This window comes from Osmia bicornis, chromosome 2 (assembly GCF_907164935.1).
Source record: "Osmia bicornis bicornis chromosome 2, iOsmBic2.1, whole genome shotgun sequence".
In the NCBI taxonomy this organism is placed as follows: domain Eukaryota; kingdom Metazoa; phylum Arthropoda; class Insecta; order Hymenoptera; family Megachilidae; genus Osmia; species Osmia bicornis.
The window spans coordinates 2,655,317-2,678,693 of NC_060217.1; the positions used below are offsets into that span (position 1 = coordinate 2,655,317).

At 45.7% G+C, this 23,377-nt stretch overlaps 1 protein-coding gene across 3 annotated transcripts in view; it reads left to right on the forward strand.

The window, feature by feature from the left end:
* The window catches only part of LOC114874090 (MOXD1 homolog 2), a 152,613-nt gene that overhangs the window by 16,427 nt on the left and 112,809 nt on the right, over window positions 1–23,377 (forward strand). Inside the window, exon 1 of one of the 3 annotated variants that reach the window (XM_029183031.2) lies at window positions 14,325–14,342. The exons of the other annotated variants lie outside the window; for them this stretch is intronic. The gene's annotated coding sequence lies outside the window, so the exon portion shown is untranslated. Of the gene's footprint in view, window positions 1–14,324; window positions 14,343–23,377 lie in introns of those variants that run through there. 3 annotated transcript variants of the gene reach the window in all.

Consider the following 23,377-nt stretch of genomic DNA (forward strand, 5'->3'; position numbering starts at 1 on the left):
AAATGTTTTTACGCGAATTCCAATTACGAGAGTATCCTTTAATTGTAAAAATTCTTTGATATCTCAAAATTGAAAGATAACGAATTTAAGAAAGAAAAAATGTTATTTTGACGAACAAACGTCTGGCCACTTGGATTCTAATTCCGATCGAAATAATTTCAATTGCACCGGCGACGTAGACTTCTCGATTTGCATGAACAATTAAAAGGCAGCTGAGAACCATATTCAAACTGGCGTTTCTTCGGGATAAATCTCCCTTTTAATCTCGATCCGACGCTTTGCCGCTTTCCTTCGTTTCCTCTTAGTACGGATATCCCACCACGGTTGATGAATATTACAGACGAGGAGGGAAGAGCCGTCGTCTAATGAGTAGATCGTGCGGCCAACCGTCAACTCCGAGCATGTATGAAAGGATTCGGGTCTTCGTGCGAACAAGAGCTTCTCTGTGTGTGGCCTGTGTGCAAGTTTGCGTGGAGAAACGAAGTCTCTTCGCTCGTTAGTCGAGACGTTTCGCCAACAATTATTTCCACGGATGTCATCCCGTTGGAATCTGAGCAATTATCAGTCTTCGTGTAGCTTCTTGCACCGATTAATTATAATTTCGTTAATCAAGAAGACGGTGTCGCCTCGTTACTTTGCAACGAACTAAATGATCCGTCAACCGTAGAAAAATAATACACCACTAATGATGAACGTAGGCGTCGTCGTCGCGGCGCGGCGGTCAGGCGTCGGATAAGCGACGCGAGGATCCCAGGGATTCACACGTTTGTTTGCGAAGGCGCGTGTGAAATCTCTGCTTGTTAGTCGAGTCGTTCGTCGCGGATACGTAAGTCGGGTTAACGCGAATTTAGACGGATCGGAACAGTATCCAAACTCGGTGTACCATCAAGAAGCTCGAGCTCCGACGGTTTCGTCGCGTCTTCCGGTCGATGGGTAGAAATCGCGATTGCAATGCCTGTGCAGCCGGCGGGAATTTATCGCTCGTCTATGTAGGAGGATGACAATTAGCCTGAAGCACCCTTGGAACGGTGAGCGCCGTTTTAACGAGACCGTGCCGTTTACGAGTCAAGTTTGAAGTCGAGCCTTGGCTTTCGCACTCCTCCAACGAACTAATTAGATAAGGGTTGCCCGCTTTCGGCGTCATTCCTTTTCTTCGGCACTGCTTTCTTTGTTCTCGATGCTTGTCTGAGAACTTTCGCGAAATAAATTCGAGTTATTTCTTCGGTCGAGCACGCGCTTCGACCATTAGAACTTACACCGCACGACGCGACCATTCGCTTCTAAATTCGTCGCCTCTAACGGAAGTAATCTAAATCATACTTTTGTAGGTGGAGTAAATAGTATTTTTCATTTTTGATTTGCCAGTGAATTATCAGAAAAGCGCTTATCGTTGTTCAGCTTTGTATTGAAATAACACTGTAACAACCGTAATGAGCCATTACTGCTACGCTAACTCAACGAATAAATAATTTCAATGATTTCAAATGACCAGTGTTAACAAATATTGATTTGGTAAACATAATTTTCCGTTTGTGTGTTCATATGATAACGTCAATTGAACATCATTTCATACGAATGAAATTTAGTTCATTAATTTTCTAGCAATTTATGCTCGTACTCGTTCGAAATACGAAATAGAAAGCGAGGTGTTTCTCTAAATAATTCTAGCACGAATTAAATCCCGGGTAAATTCGTTCCCGATTAGAGCGCAAGTGAATGGCAGCAATCGCATCGAGTCGGTTCTCCTTTGTCAATGCGCCTTTTACGTCGAACGCGTTTCGCGTGTATCTATTTAAATCGGAGCACGGTCAGTTTGGCGCGGGGAACACGTGTACGCGTGAAACAATGTAACGAGATAGCTTGGACGTGTATGTACATACGTCTGTTCGGTTACAGTAGCACCGATATACCGTTTCGATTATAGTATCTTGTCTGCTTCCTTCCTAACGAGGCTGCCTCGAACGTCGACTAATCTCGACGTTCTCTTCCGCAGTTCTACCTACCATTGACTCGCACGGAAAGCAAACGTACAGATTGCTTTTCATCGTTCCCTTTCGCTTTCTACTCGCGTGCAGCAGTCTCGTGAACCCGACTGCCCGTTCCTTCTCTCGTTGGAACTTTATTTCTTTCGTTTCTTCTATCATCGGCATCGCCGGTTCTTGTTCCCTGCTCGACGTTTCTTCGTTCCGGTGATGCATTACTTTTCGTGTTCCCTTTGCTTCTTCCCTTGCTCCGTTCGACGCGTTAGTTGTTTTTCATAATAAATCACCGTTCATTTTCTCGCGTTTCCCTCGTTGTTCTTTCTTCCCGCTGGTTGTTCGAGGTGCACCGTATTGCCCGGTGGCAGAACGATCAGGATCGACGGTTACGGTTAAAAAGGAGGCTCGCGTCCGCTCGTCACGGAATCGAGCGATTCGTTTCGCCAGCTTCGAAGTATGTAACGTGATTTTCTCGCGTCGTCGTTTTACCTTCGACACAGGCACACAGACTACGAACCGTCGACCACGTTCGCAACGGTTTCGACACCGTAAATACGCGTACACGTACGTGTCCTGCTGCCAAGCGCAACACGCTTTTTCACGCGCCATTTCCGTTCTCCGCTCGATCGTTGGCGTTCGCCAGCTTTGACGGCCGTACGGATCGAGATCGATCACGAGTGAAAGGCGGTGTCTCGCTGACGATCGACCACGAGAAATTCTTGGAAACGCTATGGAGAGATGGCGAACGTTGCCCCGTGGGCAAGCAATTCTCGCTTAGGAAACAGGGTGGGAAAAAAAAGGAACCAGTGGGAACGGTGTAAGTTTCTCACGTTCCTGATCGATACTCCTACGCGAATATTTATATAAAACTTGTAAACGTTGCCGAAGCACCGGTTCCCTGTAAATATTTATCGTACACGACACGCAGGCCTCTTTTATGGTTCCCGTAAGGAAACCCTGGAAATACGAAACGAGATTCGCGACAAGGGTGAATAAGAATTCCCAGTGATTCGACGCGTTCCTCGGTTCCGGCTTCTGTCGCGAGCTTCGCTCGCCGGCATTGGATATCGTAAATAGTCGATTGCTCGAGTAGCTTTCGGTATTCCTGCTGCCTCGTCCCGTGAAACCTAATCGAGACACGGGTACCGAGCCGCGAGGAATATAGGATACCATAAATACCTGGACGTGGCCGGCCCGGCGAGATACACTCCCACGTGCTGTTGCTGCTGTAACCAGCCGCGATCAGTCCAGCGTGGGCAGATGCAAACTTGCACGACAACGCTTACGACCACGTAGAAAAGGAGCAAGACGATAACGAGAAGGGACGAACGACGGAGACGAACGAGCAGACGGTAGAAGAAGAAGATGACAACGCGAAGAGATAGCGAAAAGGAAGAGGACGATGATGCTAGATGGAGTCGGCGTGCATGCTGGACGAGCTTGTCTACATAAACGTCGCTCGTTTCTTTCTTCGCGCCCTCGTATACATGTCCCCGATTTTCTTAGCAGCTTCTGAGCGCAATCGCGTCGTGTCGGTTACACGAACGTGGCGAGGGCGTGCATCCTCGGGCCAAGATGCGTGTGGCCCGGCCACTATTCGCGTCTGGAATTCGAATCCAGCTGTCCAAACGTCGTTTCCCGTGCTTCTCGGACGGATAGAGTAATTGGAGAGCTGTGAGAGATATCTTTCTCCCTCTGAACGCGCCCATTTGTCGGAGAAAGTAGAGTTGAAAGAAGAAAAAGAAAAAACACTCCCTCAAAATAGTACTGATTGATTTGGAAAGAGTTTGTCTCATTAGAAAACAAAAGGCGTGAAAAATTATCTATCAAAGTCGTACGATGGTGACCATCAAAGTGCTAAAGACGTCATCAAGGAAAAAAGTATCAAGCATCATGACAAATTAGTAAGCCACGCTAATAACCTATTACACAGTCTGTTGAAATCACAAGAGGCTGGAGACTCGAAAGAAACTGGCTGGCCAGCAGACCCGAGGGAAGACTGAGGGCCTGTCATTAGAAAAGGTCTCATCATGTCATTAAAGGGCCAGGCGGCTGTTAAGTCATCTCATCAGCCCATAGAATACCATCCATCCTGATCCCTAATTTAATAGAAGCAAAAACAAAGTCGAAGGAAAGAAGAGATGGGAAATTTATTTGATTTGATGCACGTTGATCGAAAGGTTAACGAGAATTTTCCAGCTGCTTAGCTGTTTGTTAACGTTTCGCGAAGGTTTTCTTGACGGGAAACGAGCTCAGAAATAGAAATTTGACGCGTTTTACGATGGCAAATGTACGCGTGAAATATGACATCGTTCCCGGCAGGATACAAACGTAACGAGAAAGATACGTTTTCCTGATTGTACCTCATCGCCTACAACATTCAGCTGCGAAGGGAGGAGAAACCGTTTACGCGAGAGGGCTTGCACGTCCTCCTCTCGTTTCTTCGCATTTTCCCTGTACCTTTCCTTACATCTCCGCGAATCGTGCCCCCAGTACGTGTGACACGTCTCGCTTTCTCGCTGGAAATACGTGCGGCCCGTTTTACTCCCGCACGACGAACCGGCCACAAGGGTTACAGCTGCTCGACGATCCTTCTTCGTCACACGGCTCGATGGCACTTGGAGCACAGAACCGCTGGAAAATATACTGGCAGCCTTGGCAGATGCACTTTCACAGGATTTTTACGATCCCCTATTTGGCGCGAGACACGCGCCTTTTCGTTTTTATCTCTTCTCAGATGTCCACCGGTCTTAACACGCGATGGAATCGTTTTTCTAATTGTAAGTAGAGAAAAAGGGTAATTTATTTGAACTTGCAAATCGGTACAAATTGATCGATCTAAAAGGTATCGAACGTTTCCACGCCTTGCGGTTCATTCACAAGAACATCGCGCAACTAGCTCTATCAGGAGTGGTACCGATCAAACCAGTTCTTCTGAAAGTGTGAATGATTCACGTCTGAAAGTCTCTAGCAACTCGGGCTGTAAGAAGTCGTTTAAAAATTGAACCTGTTAGAGAAGGCGTTGTCTTTTTAAAAGGGTGGTAAAAGCTTTTCGATGTAGTACTTATGCAACTCGCTAGGCTTAATCGCTCTTTGTCAGATTTTTCATAACCAGTCAACTTATCGATTTTCGACTGCGTTGAATTTCTATTATCTTTCGGTATTATCTGAAGCTGTAAATCTCGACGGTAACCAATTTCCCGACGAATCCGCGCCAAAAACGTGGTTCGGAAACTCCATGAGCATAAAACCGGGGCCCAGTTTTTTGTCCCGTTCGCGACCCCAAATTCGAATTCGTCGCGAGGAATTCGGGTCACGTCGAGCTTCGCTTAGGAATTCATTGCGAGCACGGGGGATACAGCTGTCCGATCGCAGCCCTTCGCAATGCGGCTCTGCCACGGAACGCGGAAATTCGAGCTTACGCGAAGGGGAATCTGTACAGTTCGATACGCGTCCGGTTTATTGACTTCCGGTGACGTGGGAATATCTGGCGATCCGGTATTACATGCTCGTTATCCCTTCCTAAACGTTCTTTTATTTCTGGCAAACGAACGAAAACTTTTGCGAATAATATCATCGGGTCGTAAAAACGAGAAGGAACGAGGCGACTAAGCAGAATGGACGATAATCGAGGCAGATCTTTTTATTCGTGATAAAGTGCACGATGGCAAAGAGCAGATTTATTATTCTATCGAGAGAGAGAGAGAGAGAGAGCAATGTTTTGTCGAATCGTCGAAACGATTTAATCGTACAAATTGCTGCTTTGAAATTTTATCGCCAGCCGAGTTCTTTCTCTCTGCTTTTTAATATCCTTTAAAAGTACGATACTTTCTCGAGCACTGGTTCACTGTCGCAAGTGTTTATTACGACCCTTAGTCCGGCGGACATCTTTGCAATTTAAACGTAATTGCAAGATTTACAGGTTTAATAATCTCTTACGTTACACTGCCTACCAGGGTTCGCGATATTAATTTTAATCATTTTTCGCTTCGAACTTGTACGGCTGCAACCCGCTTTAGAGGCTCTTTTTCCCCGATCGTTATTATCCCCACGGTGGAGAGCGCGATGCACGAGCGCTTAAATAATTTTCATGCACTTCCAACGGCATTTAATTGCTCGAAAGTATTCGTTATCGCTCGACGGTGCTTGCACAATTATCTTGGAGCTTTAATAAACAAAACTGTTACGCCAGGGAAATATTCATCCTACGATTCGAAGCGTTCTAGCATAAATTCTAATGTCTATATTATTTACATCTATCATTAATTAAGAAAATTTCAACGATTTCCTTGATAATTACCCACGTTACTTTAATTTTGTTTACGCCTTGGACACTTTGTCCCCTTTGATTGCAATTAGTCGCCGTTGCAAGAACACCAGTGCACGCACCACTTTTCTTGCTCTCCTTCTATCGAGTATGCAGTTTCACGAAACGTAGTTGGAATCGCGTATACAGGTGTTCGCGGAGCACGGTTATTAAGCGGTTCGTTAGCATCGGAAGCCCATTCAGATCGCCGCGATATCCGAACACGTTGCTAATTCAATTTACCATGCGAACGAGCCTTACCCGCGAATTCGGGTTTCCTCGTAATCGATAACGTTCAACGTCGGATTATGTGACACGAAAACCGGAACTTGCGTTTACGCGGACAGCCTGTCGTGGAATGCAAGATACGTGCGTACAGGACGTTAAGTTACGTACACGCGTCGACGTTGTACTCAATATTTAGCGCGTACGATTGATCTTGACAGAAAAATGTCGTCGTGTATACATTTTTTTAAACGAGAGACACGGTAAATGAATGGTTACGTTGGAGGCTAAGGATATATTTAGTTTCTCTGGCAGGGGTTGGCCGACTTGGTCCCTCGATGATCATAGACAACCGAGCGTCGATGACGAAGGATTTTATGCTAATTCGTTTTCGCGTCAAGCCCACCCGTTGCCACGACCAAGCATTGTCCGTTAATAATCGTTCGAGGGCTTGCTCGACCCCGTCGACCGCCTAACCCAACGAAGAATATAATAATTATTTCGCGAGGAGTCGAGAGGGTAAATTACCGTGCAGACGGACGATTCATTTCGCGTAAAGACAAAGATGAGCATAACGACGCGGTTAAAGTTGAACGGTGCTCAGGCATGGTTCTTGGAAACGCGTCTGGTCCGCGAAAAGTCCCCGTTTGCCACTTTATTACTTAAAATCTTGGAATTTTAGCATCGTGGGCGTGGTAAGATTTTTAACCATCCTCGACAATCTCCCGTTTCGTCGCGTTGCTTCTTTTTTTCTTTTCTTTTTTTTTCTTTTTCGGTCGTAATTCCGTAAGAAGAGAGGAGAGTTTTATCGAGTTAGAGGTATCGCGGTAATTACTGCTATCGAGGAAGAGTAATTATAAATATTCAAACAACGTTATCGAATCAGCAGTCCCGCTATTCAGAGGTAATAATTATTTCACGACGATAAGCCGAAGAAATGGCGAAACGAAGAACCGACGCGACGGAAAGATAAAGGATGAGCCGGGACGTACAATGAAAGCGATGATATTACCGGAACGACGTTCATTGAAATATCGCTGAGAGGAAGGAAGACTTATTTCTCTTCTTTTCTCTTCGGATTGCCACGCGTCTTCGTGCCTTCTTCGCGAACAGCTTAATCTGTAAGTCTATCTCCATAGCTCCCAGTAGTTTCGCAATTTATCGCGAGCTGAAGCAACAAATTTATTCGCGCCGCTGTTGTTTCTTATTCTTTGCCCTGAAATTACTGCAGTATCCACGACTGACACGCGTAGACTTTATCATTCCCGGGTCTCCCAAATATCTCCCTGCTCACTTGTGTTCCCGTTCTCGATACACCTTCTTCCGCGACTATGTTACGGTTTTAACATTTATTGCACGTTCCCTTGGGGAAGAAGAACAGAGACGTAAATAAAGCACGACTACGTAATATTTCGTGATGCCTATTTGTTCAGACGCGGCATAGTTTCCTTCCTAATGTATGCATTTCCTCGTTCCCAGTTCTTGCTCAAATTGCTAATGTTGTTACACTTCCATTTGTTGAGAGCGCTAAAGGGGTCGTAGCAAACTACGAACAACTTGCCATTCCCTGTGTCTCTGTTTTTCTCATCTCACCGCTTCTACTTCCGCCCGGCACATCATTTTTGCCAGCTCATTTCGCGGTGCCTGCTTCCCCTAGATCCGTAACCCATAACTGTGATAAATTTCCGGCAAGGGTGGAGGAACTGAAATACGACCATCCTTTATGTCAATTTCTAACCGATCTGCCGTTACAAAGATACATTGGAATAATAAAATTATTTGCAATCGAGTAAGTAAGAAATTCTCTCACTACAATAGGTATCGGATCTGTTGAAAATGTTAAAGAACGACATCGAATATACAATAACACGCGCAACAGTTTCTTTATTCAAATCAATGGGATTATCAAAGGTCGTTGTAGGTAGTAAAAACACAGGCTTCGTAGCTGGAAAATCGTTTGCAACATCTGTATCGCGTTTACGTGTGCCCACGGTACAGTCTCTCTCCAGCACGGGCTTATCATTGCAGTTTCTCTTTTTCCTGGCACGTTCGTTTCCCCAAGTTCCGCACGCTCCCCCAACGGGTAGAGCGAGGAGAAACCGACGGTTAACCACCACCGGCACCGTCACAACCACCACGTTAGAGAGAAACGGTACGACGGGGTGTTGGTGTCGGTGGTGGTAGCGGTGGTCGGTTCGTGGCGCGTCGTTAAAGCATCCTTCTCCGGTGTAGAACGTCGGATCTGAGGGCAAGGCGCACGATTTAAATTTAAATAAGCGCGACGAAGCTGCGATAAAATATAATTAAGTTGGCCACGCCACGCCGCGTCCGGACGTGGCGTTCAAGAGGCGGGGGCGGTTGCTGGTACACGGAGGCCGTGGGTGTAAGTACGAGAGAAGAGAGGAAGGAAGAAAAAGAGGATAGAATGAAAGGGCGAGAAAGAGCTTTCGAGAAAGGGAGGAGAAGGTCGCGATGACGACGACGACGAGCTCGGTTTTGTATTCGTACGTACAGGGTGTCCTAGCTATCATGCTATAAACAGGGGTTGATTCTTCTTGTAATAAAAATATACCAAAAGTGCCTGATAATATTTTCAAGGAAAACGAATTCAACGAAAAGGAGTCGTGTCAATTTTTACTCCTGTTGGCAAACGATTTACGGAATCAGTGTGATCAACCCTCTGTCCTATTGTAACATCATAACAGAGACACCTTATATTATGCGTATATTGCGGTAGGTAAGACCGAGGGCAAAGTATCACGTGGCAACTTAACTTGACGGACTTAATGACCGGGCGTAATGGGCGCGGTCGCAAGGAAAAAGGAACGTAATTAAGAGTGGCAAGGATCTCGGTTGCCGGTTACCAGGAGGCCAGATTTATGGTTACGTAGTAATTTTCCGCGAAATCCTCCCATTCTGACGGGACGAAGAATTTCATCCACGTAAACGCGCCAAGGATAAGCCAAGTCGGGGGGACGGGTGGTTCGCTTAACGATTTGTCCCGAGAAATGTTACCGTTCCTCGCCCTATTCTAGTCGTTCTTCATGCATTTATACGCGGCTTTGGACATTTTCTTGGCCCCCGTACACGATTCGCGTCAAAAGCGGCGTTACTTGTACGGAACCACCACCCCAGGTGGCAAGTAGTATGCGCTTGTAACTTGTAACTTCCCCTCGAGCGTTTCGACGACGAACACCGCTATCCTTCTGGAGACTCCAGACGATGTCTCGGCGATTTATAGCCCGCGGTAAATGCGGCGTACAAGCGTACGCGAACCCTTAGATTTATTGTTCTTCTCCAGGGAGCTCAGGTATCTTATTAAACGGTTGACTTTCACGCCACGAGAACCACCCGAACCCAAGCAGACCCAACAATTTTCCTTCTTCATTTTTTTTTTCCTCTTCTCCGGCTCGTTGGTTGGTTCCGTTCCGATGGTTTTCGAACGCCTGGTCCATTGGTACGATAAGCGACTAACTTTTTTTTTTTTTTTTTCACGGCTTATTGGACGAAATTCAGGGCGAGAGTAGTTTCATCAAAATCGACGCTGAAAAACGCGGTCGTCCGTTGATCCGAATGGCATCGGAGCGTACACGCGGATGGAGCTGGACATTTCTCATCGTAATGTGATTTATGGAACATTTTTAACTCCCACGTGTGGCAACGTTGGTTCACGGTTACTGAACTGACACGTTATTGTATCTCTCGCATATTCTGCCCGGTCCACTGTTCGTGCATCTTTTTACCATCTCGCCGATAGTTCACAGCCGAAACTAATTACCAGCTGGAAAAAATGTCTAGACTATTTATTGCACTTAACCAGCCGAGCGTGGCTCGTTAGAATGGGTCTCGAAACGTTACTCCCACGCGTGATTTACCGAGCTTGTTGTATACGTTCTCTTGTCATTGCACACGCATCGGACCCTCGTTATTTTTGTTGCGCGATTCGATTCGCTGGAACGCGGGGCTGTTTAGTTTGCTAGTTTACGAGATGCACCGGCGGTCTCTTCTTAATATACACCTAGCGTTGAGCAAGAACCAGCGACAGCGGTGGAGGACGGATCGAATTTATTCCGTTTCCCTTCGGGGTATCCGGTGCGTTCAAGTCGAGTCGCGATCTAATCCGAGGAAAAGGGTCGTTTGAAAATTTTATTCCAGTCTATGTTTCGCGTCGATTCCGTTCGTCCGACACGTAGACACGGGCGACACCCAGGCGGTAAATTAAATACCGGATCGATCGCTCTTCCAATTGCCATTTATCAAGTTATAGCTGGTCCACTTTGTAATTGAACGAATGCTCTCACGCATTCGCCTCGTTTCCAGCGCGCTTCCAATCCATTGCAATCGCGTCGGGCTACCAAACGATCTGAGAAGAAACACCAGTCCAGCAGATTTAGTAGAAAAAGAGACAATAGCTTCGTTCCGCCCCGTTAGGCAGCTGGGTCATCGCTTTAATCCATTGCTCGATGCATGTGCACGTGCTACGTGTACGTAACGCGAATACGTAGATATAGTACATAGGTACATACGTGCAAAACGGTTCTTCTTCGAGGCGATCGTTAAATCCAACCATCTATCCGGATATTTTCGTTAGAGTTTCGCGGCGTTACGTCGAACAACTCATTAGTAACCGACGTTTCATTACATCCTGCCGTAAATAACGTTACACACGCACGGTATCGTGGACCTAGAGGGCTTGCTATGGTTTTACGCGCGTCCGAAGAAGGGCCGCGAAGCCGAGCCGAGTACCGGCTCGTAAAGCAAAATCGTAAAGGAACGCCCGAAGGACCAAGGGTCAGGTGAAACCTTGCAAGTCACCGGAACCCTCCTTCCTTTACGTCGTCTCGTCTTCGCGTAGCTGAACGCTGTGAATTTGAATAGGATTAACAGTGTCCCCAGCTAGCTTCTGGATCATGTTTCCCGCTCGAAGAGTAGCGTCGCCTTGTCAAAATACTGGATACGTGTGGGGTCGTTCGAACGTTACGTAAAAGCGTGGTTATTAAAAACGATTTTTCGCGTGCAAGTTCCTGGCGTAGGCGTGTTTACGATAATCTCTCCTATGATGAATCGCGTGGAGACACTTAAAATCCAGTGAGAAATTGCTGTTACGTAGTCGCGACGAAATATCCGTCGCGTTCCTCGGGGACAGGATTTCGGGCGACAGAGCAGTTTCGAGTTTCGCCATCGATATTTTCGGACCGGCATGGCATCCGGACAGGGTTTCTCCGGCGTTAAATTAAGTTAAATCTCGTTTAATCTCGGCTTTCTACGGGAAACGCTCCGTGGCCCGAATTTAGATAGAGCTAATCTAAATTCCCCGATCTGTTGGTCCTAATCCTGCCTGGCTACGTATTTCGGTTTCTCTATCTCTGTCCTCGGCTCTCGTTGCCTTTGTCCTTCGTCATCTTTCGTAATTTCGTAGCTTGTTCTTTTTCATAGAGGTTTATCGTTCGATCGGCCCCCTCTAGCCTTTAGTAAATGCTGAGATTTCGTGTGCTGGACCGTTCGGTACCGGAACGAAGTAGATCTCAGGCTGGAATTAACCGTGACGCGTCTCGAACTCTCGAAAAATTCTGAAACTCGAACGCGTGCAAGGTGCGTGGGCGTATTTGTAATAACCGATAAATCGTACGGGTGTAGGATAATTCTCACGCACGAGCAGAGTGTTTCAGCGTAAAATTTCCACCCTCCGCCAATCGTTTTCGTGCGTGCGAGTGAAATACGCTCGTAGAGGCGTCTGTATATTTGGCGTGGGTGGTCGTTCATTCTTACATAAGCGTGTATCCATTGGAAGTATACTTGTTTTATTGAGCTAATGATACGCGGCAGAAGTAATCATCAAAGCGTACGAAAGATATCATCAGTTTTCTTAGAATTGAAAAATATATGAGTCACTGCATATGTGACACTTGGTTGGTTTCGTCAGTGAAGAATAATTCCCATGAGACGATACCATCGCATATGTTAGAGTAGCATGGTTCATGTCAAGAAAATTTCGGGGAAAAATAATTAGAAAACACATTTTCAGATAACACCCATACCGTTCTTTTACCAGAAACACTTTGAGCTTTAATTTCTGCCTATTCAGAGGAACTTTGAACCCCTATTCGATACCCATCTCTCCTGTCCCGTATTTTACTTTCCTTGTTGCGACGGTTCCTTGATCACCCCTGAAGAGCTGAAAGCGAGCAGCGTGGGCGATCGTGGGTGGTGTTTAGACACGTCGCTGGTAATTACTCTCGAAGTCGCGGAGGACTCTATCGGGCAGAGTGTAGAATTACCCGAAGGCGAAGGGGAGAATCATAGGTAGAATTCATAATGACGGAGGTGGAGAAAAACGCGAGTCGCATTTGCATACAGCGACGACGTGGCGCATGGGGTGTGTGTACGCGTGCGCTTGAACCCTGTGAATCCGTCACGTCGCGCGAACTACTTTTCTTACTTTGGAGTTTATAAAAAAGAGGGAACTGTAGGGGGAAAGAAAAAATGGAAGTTTAAGCCGGTCGTAATTTTCAGATCGTAATTAGGCCACATTGAAGATGTTCGGAAAGCTCTACTTTCATTCGTTCTTCTGCAAACCTGTCCAGACTTTTGTGATTCTTTTTCGTCGGGACATCGTAATACGTCTTCTTCCTTCTCGCAGGATGTTCTTAAAAGATCCGAAGAATAAACCGAGAGAGTTCTTTATTGCCGCGGCAAAGATAGTCGTAAAAAAGTGTAGGTTTGCAGGAACGATATAAATGAGTTCGCAAAAGTTTACTTATCCTTTTATTCGGTCGACCAACGAAACAGGTCTGCAAGTATCGCTGGATGTTTGCGGCGAGCACCGATACGATATGCCGTCATATATTGCGGAGAAATTTTATTTTTCTCTCAAGCTCCCCTCAATAAAGCCTCGCGTTCTAGATTTTAAAGCTCCAAGATAAAAATCGGTCGTTTCGTACAAACTATTTGATCGCAGAGCGGTTGTTACCTCCCCTGGAAGGATTACATCCGCGAATGCTGTTCAGATATTGAACGAGCAGGTGAGACGGTCGTTGGGAGTTGAACGACGGTCGTAGAGACCTCTCGGGAAAGCACTCTAAAAGTTGGCAGGGTTCCTGATATTAGGGGTAGAGGTGAAGCAGTTCTAACGTCTCCGCGCTCATTAGGTGGCTACGCACCGGCTGCTTTGCGCCAATCGATCTTCTCCTAACCCACTTGTTCCTTTTTTTTTTTTTTTTTTTTTTTTTTAATTAAACGATGTTCTCGTACCGTGTACACGTTGCGGTAATTAAATGGAATTACGGCGGAAGATGCGAACTTTTCTGCCGCAGGCGTGAACACCGTAGCAAAGTAGATAAGTTTTAACGGTTTGTTTCTCATTTTCGTTGTAAAAATAAATAAAACTCGTGACGTATATCCTCCATCACAGGGGATTTCTTTTTGCCTCGTCGAAAAATATATCACGATACGAAAACGCCAGGGGGATTAAGTTCACGAAATGACGTAAAATGTAAAATTTCTCTCTCGGCGCGTTACAAGTTTGCGTGGACTGGCGTTTGCAGGTTCGCGAAAGCCGCTTTCGTCCGTTAACTACAGGCAAGCGTAACTCATAATTACAAGCACCACCGCAGACACGCTGAACGAGCTCCGTTCGCGGTCAATATATGCTAATGCGTGCCATTAATACGTGCCCGAAGCTTGTGTATAGGCATCGCCTCGTGGAAAACGAAGGGTGTAAATTGTGTAAGGGCTGTGGTGTACGAGTCGAAGCGCGCTTGACCGATTAAATCCGAACGGCCGTAGATTCGATCGATATTAAAGGAGTATTCCCATATTTCAAGTAGAAAGAGGTAAGTTAATTTCTTTTTCTTTCCATATATTACTAAACTAATGGTCCTTTCGATATAAATATTTAAAAGAAATTTTGCAAACGGTCGACAATTCTAGACGTATCGTCGCTCTGACAGCTGATAGGTTTTTGCGACATAAATATTTTTCGAATCAAAATTCGTGACATTTCGTGTCGCGTCAGTAAAAATTGCGATACGCTGTCACGTGAAAACTTGTACCTTCACTGCGAAAGAATTAATAAAGCGGTCGGAAATTGCGTCCTACGTATAATCAGTTCATTTGCGTGTAGAACGTTCGTGCAATAATACATTCGACATTAAACAAAGATATTTATCGCGAGATTAATTATTAATACTCTGATACCTTTGAATAATGAGCGTCCTGTTCGTCATGGAAGTATTAATATCGAAACCGTGTTCCTCTAACCGCGTCCCTGATTTATTATTAATATCGAATCATTTTTTTTCTTTTTTTTTTTTTTTTTTTTCGTCCGACCCATTTTGTAGCGCTACTTGTGCATTAAAACTTGTGAAAGAAAGTTCGACGGTTCTGGGTCAATTGGTGCTGAAAAGGTAAAGAGGACGATGCTGCTCGGGGGTACAGTGGCTCGGTAACGTTCGACTTTCGTTGCATCATCGTTAACCAGGAAACGTGGTAACATTGATTACTTTTTTGTAAGCGATGGAAACGAGCACGAGACGATGAGTTCGCTATTTTTCGATACTCGATAACGTCAAGCGCACCGTGTGCACGTGCCTTTGCATATTTATCCCTTGTCGCGGGTAAACACTGTTCCTAAAGCAATCACTAGCCGACGAATCAACGGCTTATCTTAGGCTGAACGATCGATTGTTTTTATCGCCGATCAATCCGTGAACAACCGACGTTGTTACCTTGTGCTCGATGTAAAAATCAATCGTACGAGAAATTGAAGATACCTATTCCAGGTCGTGTAGAAACTCGTCACGTTCGTTGTAACGAACATATTTCTCCGTTTTCCGGGATTACGAGCAGACTCATACAGAACCATCTTGTTTCAATTTGTTTGCTCTGCGAATCAGACATCGTCGGTATTACGGAGTCAGCGGAGAGATCGTTTCGTTCGACGTAGACGAGAGGCCTCTCGATCGTCTTAGGCCGTCTAACGATGTCGAACGAATCCACGTTGATTACCTAAATCATTTGTAAACATTTCAACAATTTCAATCTGACTGTTCGAAGGTAGCTAGTATTGTTCTGCTACTGGTTAGAGTTTTAACCACGATTCCACTCGTTTAATGAAGCAGAGAATTTTTCAGCATTCACTTGTGCAAAATAACGTAGGATTTTTCAAAATCGCTATTGTTCAGGATGGAATGATTGAAGCATCGTTAGGATATTTTGTGTCGACAAGAGGTATTGTGCGAGCTTCCCTTAAGAATGGTGACCTCCCGTACATGACTCCATTCTCGTCTCAGATTGCTAAGTAATTTGCCAGGATCCCTCATTATTTCAAGGTTCCGTGCTTGCGATTATAGGCGAACTCTAATAATGACAATTATGTCATTTCTACGGTATTCGACCGCCTGCGGCGACCTCGGACAATACCTTCGTTATGTAACAATATTCGGGACTCTGGTTCCTGCGGGCATTTCAAATCTAGGGTTACTTCATTTTTAAACTCTTCATTGGGTAGCGATCGTTTCTTTCAGGAAATAGAAAGGAATATAAATAAAAGTATAAAACTTTGTAAGAAATATTTCATTGACATCCGCGACATCTAATCCCCTTGTGATATGAAACTGTTTACGTGGAAAGAGAAAAATTTTTCTCGAAATAAAAGGAAACGTCATTTCTGCTTTATTGGAGAAATATTTCACAGAGGAAGAAAATTGCTATCCGGAGTAGTCTCGTAAAAAATTACAATTTCGATTGAGACTTTGATATTTTCTTGCGAAACTGTTTCGTGTAATGAAAAAAAATTCCTGTAACTGTAACTGAATCGAAACGAGTCTGCGATCGTCATGAGAGGGTTAATACACGAAGATTTCAATAAACTCCAGCCAGTCAGTCTACGTAACGTAAATACACTATCTGGATAGGAGGTAATACAAAGAATCTTTTCATTGCTGTCACGGTAGCGTACAGTCGAAGCTTTTCGGTTCCAACTGCGTGACTCCATAAAAGCCAGCAACATCGGACGTACCGGTCGCTCGGTTACGCGCGTGTACGAAGAAAAAACTCTCGCATGCACCCTGAGCGGTTATTTAGGGAGCAGAAACGAGCGCATCAACCGGCGCGTCCGCCTTCATCTCCCGGAAACTTTTTTCTGTTTAACTTCAGAACGCGCCAGGACGGGACGGACGGGCGCAATCGGGCCGGCTATGTATGGTTCACCACATCAAACAGACGAGTGCCCTTTGAAGATGAAAAGCTCGCGTCGCGCAACAATTTAATCTTCACGGTAATAGCGAACGGAGCGAAACGAGCGCGGAACGCAGTTTACGGAAGTCCCTCGAGATTCCCTTCGTACTCGAGCAAAGAGAAAGAGCAAAGGGGGTCCAGCGGTGCTCCGGGCCGAGTTCCGGTACCCGTGAAGCAGCGTAACCAACGAGGCAGAGGACAAACGAGCAAACGAACACACCGTATCACATAATTAGCTACGCCTGCTGACGGCATAACGAAGTTCGACGAGACGCTATAAAATTTCTTTACTCAGAACTGAACGATGCCTTTCCATTCTCGTTGTCGTTCGAACAATTGTGATTAGATCGTGGGCTCCAAAAATCGCATGTTAGAAATATTCAGACTGTCCTTTCGCATTGACGAAAGCTCAATGGGTGCTGTGTGGTTCATCACAGTCCTTTTACTAAAAGATCCCTCAGGAATCTTGCCTTTCCTAAACATTTTCCATTCATATGTAGTCATTTAGTGGAGGGGGAGAGAGGGTTTCGTCTTCCCGGACGCCTTTAGTTCAAGCCGGAGACCGCTAGGTGGCGGCGAGATGATCGGTGAACAATGTTCTCGCAAGCGGTCACCTGGCGTGCAGTTCGAATATAATATAGACGTTCCTAATTGCGGTATGATAGGTGTCTGGAGCAGGGATCGTCTGTTGTCAGCCCCACTGACGAATCTGACAGACGATCCCGAGACGAAACGCCTTTTTTCCCCTCTCCAACACATGCAAATCTTCGATACCTGATAGCTGAGAGACCAACGTGGTCATCATCAGCCATCTTCGGTCACCAGAACTGTGTTTAGCCCTCACTCCATCCTCTTTCAAGACCTCACGCAGTTCAAGTTCCTATCATAAATCGTACGAAAGCAAAATAGCGCAAAATTACCTTCGACGATCGTTAAAAATAAGCCGTTGCTAACACGCAAATAAATTTTCAGCAATCGTATCAAAGTTCCGACGGTAGATTTAGCGAGATAATTATTTCAATTAGCAGAGCAGAGTTAGAGATCTGAGAAAAGTAGTATACATAACTAATATATTTACATTGGAGAAAGATCGATATATTCCGGAAGGAGTACGCGCGTCTGCAGAAGCGCATCACTCGTGCGACCCCATTGCTCGCGGATTGATTGTGATCGTGGCTTGGCTCGTATCCTGTGCTCGTAATACTATTGGAAGAAGGTACAGCCTTTTTATCGAGACTTTTTTCTCTCGAGAGCCGGATGAAAGAAGCTGGTATCGAGGATTGTGTCGAGGGAAAGGACACACGTTGATTGTTCGTCAATCCGATCGTACATCGGTTGGCGATGGCCAATTTATGTGGAGAAAGTTCAGAGATCGACGGGAGGGAAAAATACGATACCGTAATTCATAAAATCATCTTTCCTGTAACGATGCCGTACTCGTTTCGTTACGAACGAAATGAGAAATTGATTTCGTTATACAAAGAACGGGACGAGTTTTGTTATTTTAAACGCGAACCTCGGCCACGTCGATGTTTCATTATTCCGTAGAATGGAAAGCTCTTTGCCGGTTAATATCCTGCTCTAATATTCAATCGTTCTGTAAGCTCTTCGTTCGGGTTATTTTCTGAAACGAACACCATTTCGATACAGAAGAAATGATGGCTATCTAGATTTTCCTCTTGTTCGCTCAACAAGTATTCAGAAGTTGTATAATTCCATCGGACTCGAGGGTGAAACGCAACCAATATGCCCTGACCAAACCCCCAGGTCGAGCGATGAATTTATGTTCCCCCAGGAAACGATGAAACTGATAAGGCGCTTTCGTGCCGTAGCTATATCGCGGATCATAATTCAAGCTATCGAAGGACCCGGTCGCGAGTCACCCTCGGTCAATGCGTTCATCGATCAAAGCTCGGTCGCAAAAAAAAAAGGAACTGTGGTTCGTAACGGGTGGCCGCACCCTAGAGTCTAGTGTTTAGAGGGCGAACTAACGCGTAAGCGATACACCACCGTGTTCCCGTATCCTGTTTTCGTGTTGGCCAATGAGTAGGCGATTAATTACCGGGTTCCCTTAATTAGTCGTTTAATTAAAAGTCTGGTCGAAAGCGTGTCCAAGGCAGCGCGTCACGCGACATTCGCTACCGCCGAATATTCGGCCGAGATCGGCCCGTTCTGATTCCGTAGCACGACGCGACACGGTTGAACGTCGCGTCGCGTCGCGACGCTCGTCACCGCGCTCTGCGCTCGACCGCACAAAGGATTCGAGTCGCCGTCGGTTGGATTCGTTGACTAATTAAGCTTCTTGACGCCGTAATTAGCCACGCGTCATCCCCGATGCCACGCTCTTCTCTCGGATTCTTTCGCGCGGAGATAAATGCTCGCGCGGAGATAAATGCTCGCGCGGGCTGGCACGCTGTCGACGGCCGTCTTGCGTCTCTACGTCGTGCGCTGGTGAACACGCTCTTCTCGGTTATCAACTGGCTCGCAAACGAACAACGAGGATATTAATCTGTGAAAATGTGTTTTTGTTTGTCCTCGCGATTCACCCGTGCAGGAACGACGTTCCGCTTTGAAACGCGTGTTCCAGGCCGTACGTACGTCCCTGCGGCACTCAAAGGTCTATCGATTTTCTGCCGGTTCCGTGCCGCCACTTTTTTCCTTCCGCAGTGTTGCATTGGAAATTGTAACGTCGTCGTTCCATTCGAGCTCTCGCTCCGCGTCGAGCACCGTCATCCGGCTAATCCGAGCCAACGCAGTTCGTTCGTCGGTAAAGGATTTAGTTCCCAGGGGAACCGTTATTAATTCCCGTCAAGAGGTGTTAAGATAGTTTTCCCGCTCGAAACAAAGGATCCCGGCTCGATCGTAACGTGGTTAATGAAAAGGCCACTTGACAGTTCCTCCAAGTGACGCGACCCGCGAACACGTATTAGGGTGGCCGATCAAGTGTAGCTTCGGTATGTCAGAGCCAGGGTGATCTCTTTGAAGATAAAACTTATTACAGCGATTCAGCTGTCGAAAGCAATAAAAAGCGTTTACATAAACGTATGATTCATTTGGGATTCTTTCTGAATTATATGGTTTATGCTTAGTAGCTTCTTCAAATATTAGACTTTGAATTAGTTGTGCACTTATAGACGCCTATTATGTACAGCTAGGCGTGCGCATCTAGGCGCCAATAATAACGAAAGGGTTAAAATTACGCTCGGCGATCCGGTGCGCGGTTCGAGGAATCTGTGTCAGGCGAACTCAGCCGAGCAGAGGATAATTTGGACCCCCCCGGAATACTCTGTTTAAAATACTTCTGTCGACGCTCAAAGTCATCATTGGAATCCGGAGTAGGTGCGAACGAAGCAGAAGGTGAACTAGTCGATTCTCGAGGCGACAGGGAACACCGCCGTAGCTCGCATTCCCTCCTTTTAATGACAGCTTGCCATTTACCAGCGTAGCTGGTCGTGTTTTGATTCCACTCGGTAGCCAAGCAACCTTTCGGAATCCTCTTCTCCTACGACTAATTCATCTTGCTAAAATCGCTCTTTCAAGCTTCTCTCTCGTCCCGCTTCATTTTCACTAACGTTTTTCCGCTACGATTGCCACGCTGCTACCATTTTCTAGAGACCCTTAGTCACACCGTCTCTGTCGCGCTCTCGTTTTCACTAAATATTCTCGATATCGCGGCCGAAGTTTATCCGAGCGGCGCGTAATTACTCGCGTGTCTCTTTCCTCGCGTCGCGTCGCGTCGACTCGTAATTAAAACGGACCGAGGCAGTAGGTCGTCTCGCGACCTCGTGGAATCTCGTTTAAGTGATTAAATTGTACGCTCGTTCCTCGCCTGGTAACGCATCGGATCGCGGCCGTTTTTCGGTGATTAAAAGGCTTCCGAGCGCGCGCCGTTGCAACGAATTTTTTGATTCATTAGATAATTAAACTCGCGGATGGTTAAGCGGCCACGTGACGCTGTCGTGTACACGAGACTCGTTAATATCCGATAAAATACGGCACAGCAGCGGGTTTATAGAAGGATCCACGGGATAACTGATAGCTAGTCAGAGATAGGAGGAGGAATGAGAAGAGAGAAGATGAGAAGCAGATATCGCGTACGAGTTCGTACATTGAAAACGTGCATCGTGGGTAACGAATCGGTACGGTAAATAGTTCCCATTCGCTCGGTCGAAGGTTGCATATTGATAAAACCGTAAGCAGACATTCCACTGCAAATTGATGCACGCCAAAGTCGTGTGTGTACAGCGGATTGGCACGTTGCGTGTTTTGCCGAGTACCGTGTGCATGGACATTAGGTGAACCGATACAAAGGTCAGGTACATTGATACTGGTTCCTGGCCTTGTCTTGGAGTCGACGAACCTGCGAAAGAATCGACTAGTATCCGTTTATTCTCAAATTTCACGACACATTTTCGATCGAAAACCCAGCTTTAACCCTTTGACTGCTATGGACGCGTATCTGCGTCCATAAATTATTTCTTGTATATACTAATCGTAATTAAATAAAACTTATCGACGCATATTACTAATTACAAAGCACATGTTATCACATCATAATGATATGACAAAAAACAAATGAAAAAATAAACTGAGGAATGAAATGGAATAAAAAGAAAAGTAATAAGTGTTATTGATTTCATTCTTGTTTCATACACACAGAACAAAGGGTTAACAGAATTTACGGTTAAACGTCGAGTTTTATTTAAAATTCAAGCAATTTTTTCGATCGCTTTTTTGGATCAAACGATTTGATGGATGTTTAGCGACAGCGATAGCTTTGAGTTTGATCTTTGCTTTGCATGTTAATAGACAGCGAAATTGTCTGCGCAAAAATGTGTATAATATACGATACGCCGGCGTGCACCGCGAGTTAATATTCCATGGAATATATGTATAGGGTTCACTGAATATCGATAAAGCTGTAAAGCCCGAAATTTCATCGCAATTTGCTGCTTTGCATAGGATAACAACGATTACCATATTGAACGTTCCATCACTCCTACCCAATTACGGTATTTTTACTAAAGCTTCGTCAAACAGGAGACTAGAACATATGTACAAACAATTGGATCGTGAAATTATCTTTATCACGTATTCTTCGATACAAAAATTCCTGACCGATAAGAGTCGGTGAAAATGAACGAATCAATTTAAAAGTTCCCCTCGATGCTTCTCCTGGGAAATAGCGTGCACAGTTTCATAGCTACCGATCGAAAGAACCTACCGTCGATGTCCGCATCTCTGCGAGGCGAGATTATCAAAATGATACATTCTTGGTACACGTGAGTTACGCCGATACCGTGTGGAAGCACGTAATGCATAAAGGGCCCCGGGTAGCGGCGATTGCTCGCGTGTTTCGCTACGTACGGTACTCATACTCGTAGAAGGTTACGTGTTTCGCGCGACGACGAGCAACCTGGTGGACACGCCGAAGAAGAAGAAGAAGAAGAGAAGGAAAGAGAGGAAGAGATATTGTGCCGTTCCTGGGTCCCGTCTCCGTCCAGGTCGTGCATTTACACAGGCGGGGTCATCCACGGTCTCCACGGTACCGTTACTTTGCATGGAGCATACATATTCTCAGAGCAGTTATCCCGCAGCATCCTTCGGCTTCATCTCCCTCCCTCGTCTGTTATCCTCGGCCACGCTAGCTGTTGCATATTTTTGCGCATCGTGCGAGCGTTACACGCTAACCCATACAGCTGGCACACCATGGCTGCCTAACGTGTTGGTCACGTACGTTTTTTCGCGTGTGTCCGGTGGCTGAAGCGGTGGCATGCATAAGTCAGAGAACGGTTGCGTCGGGTGGATCAGGTACTTGCAACTTCTCAGAGTCGCTTCTCTGATCGTGGTCTCGTACCCTTTGGTAAATGGCTCACCTGGACGCGTGCTGTTACCATTCCGTTGTCACGGCTAGATCAGCGAGACCATCGTTTATGGATGAGATCGATCGATCGGCCGAACGGGTAGAGTCCCTAGGTGAAACGGAATATTATTCCAGACGCGTTTTCTAGTCGGACAGAAAGGTATACAGCGTTGTCGTGACTGCTGGTTTTATTGACAACCTTTTCAAAACGAACGGCAGTTCTATGTTTGCTTATCATATAAATATCGTGTTATTCGTTGCGTACGATGGACGAACGGTATTTTGATTATAACGTTGTACGAAGATGATAATACCGTTGTCGCGGTACGCTCTTCGCTTCGGTGTACAGGGAATAGTAATATCGTTATTCCTGGCCAGATGGATAAAAGGGCCGAAACAAAACAAAGTCGAAACACGGAGGGAAAAAAGCTGCGCGTGTTTCGCTTTTTGTTGTTGTTGTTATTGTTGCATATACCGTTTTAACGTTATATTGCATTTCATGAAACGACGCGAGCCTGTCAGGTATACGCAGCCGTTTCTTTCTGGAATACTGAAATATCGAGTTCCCGTTGTCCCGTCTGGAAATTGAATCCCCGACGGTGATCTCTTTTGCTACAATTTATATTGACTTCGTCGGAATGAAAACAGCACCGTGTACACTTTTCTCTGCCTCTTTGGAGTAAGTTTATAATGAGATTTCGCGACCAGTCCGAGCATCATCGATCTTGTATATCCTTCTCTCTCGAAACGTTTAAATCGTCTGTACGA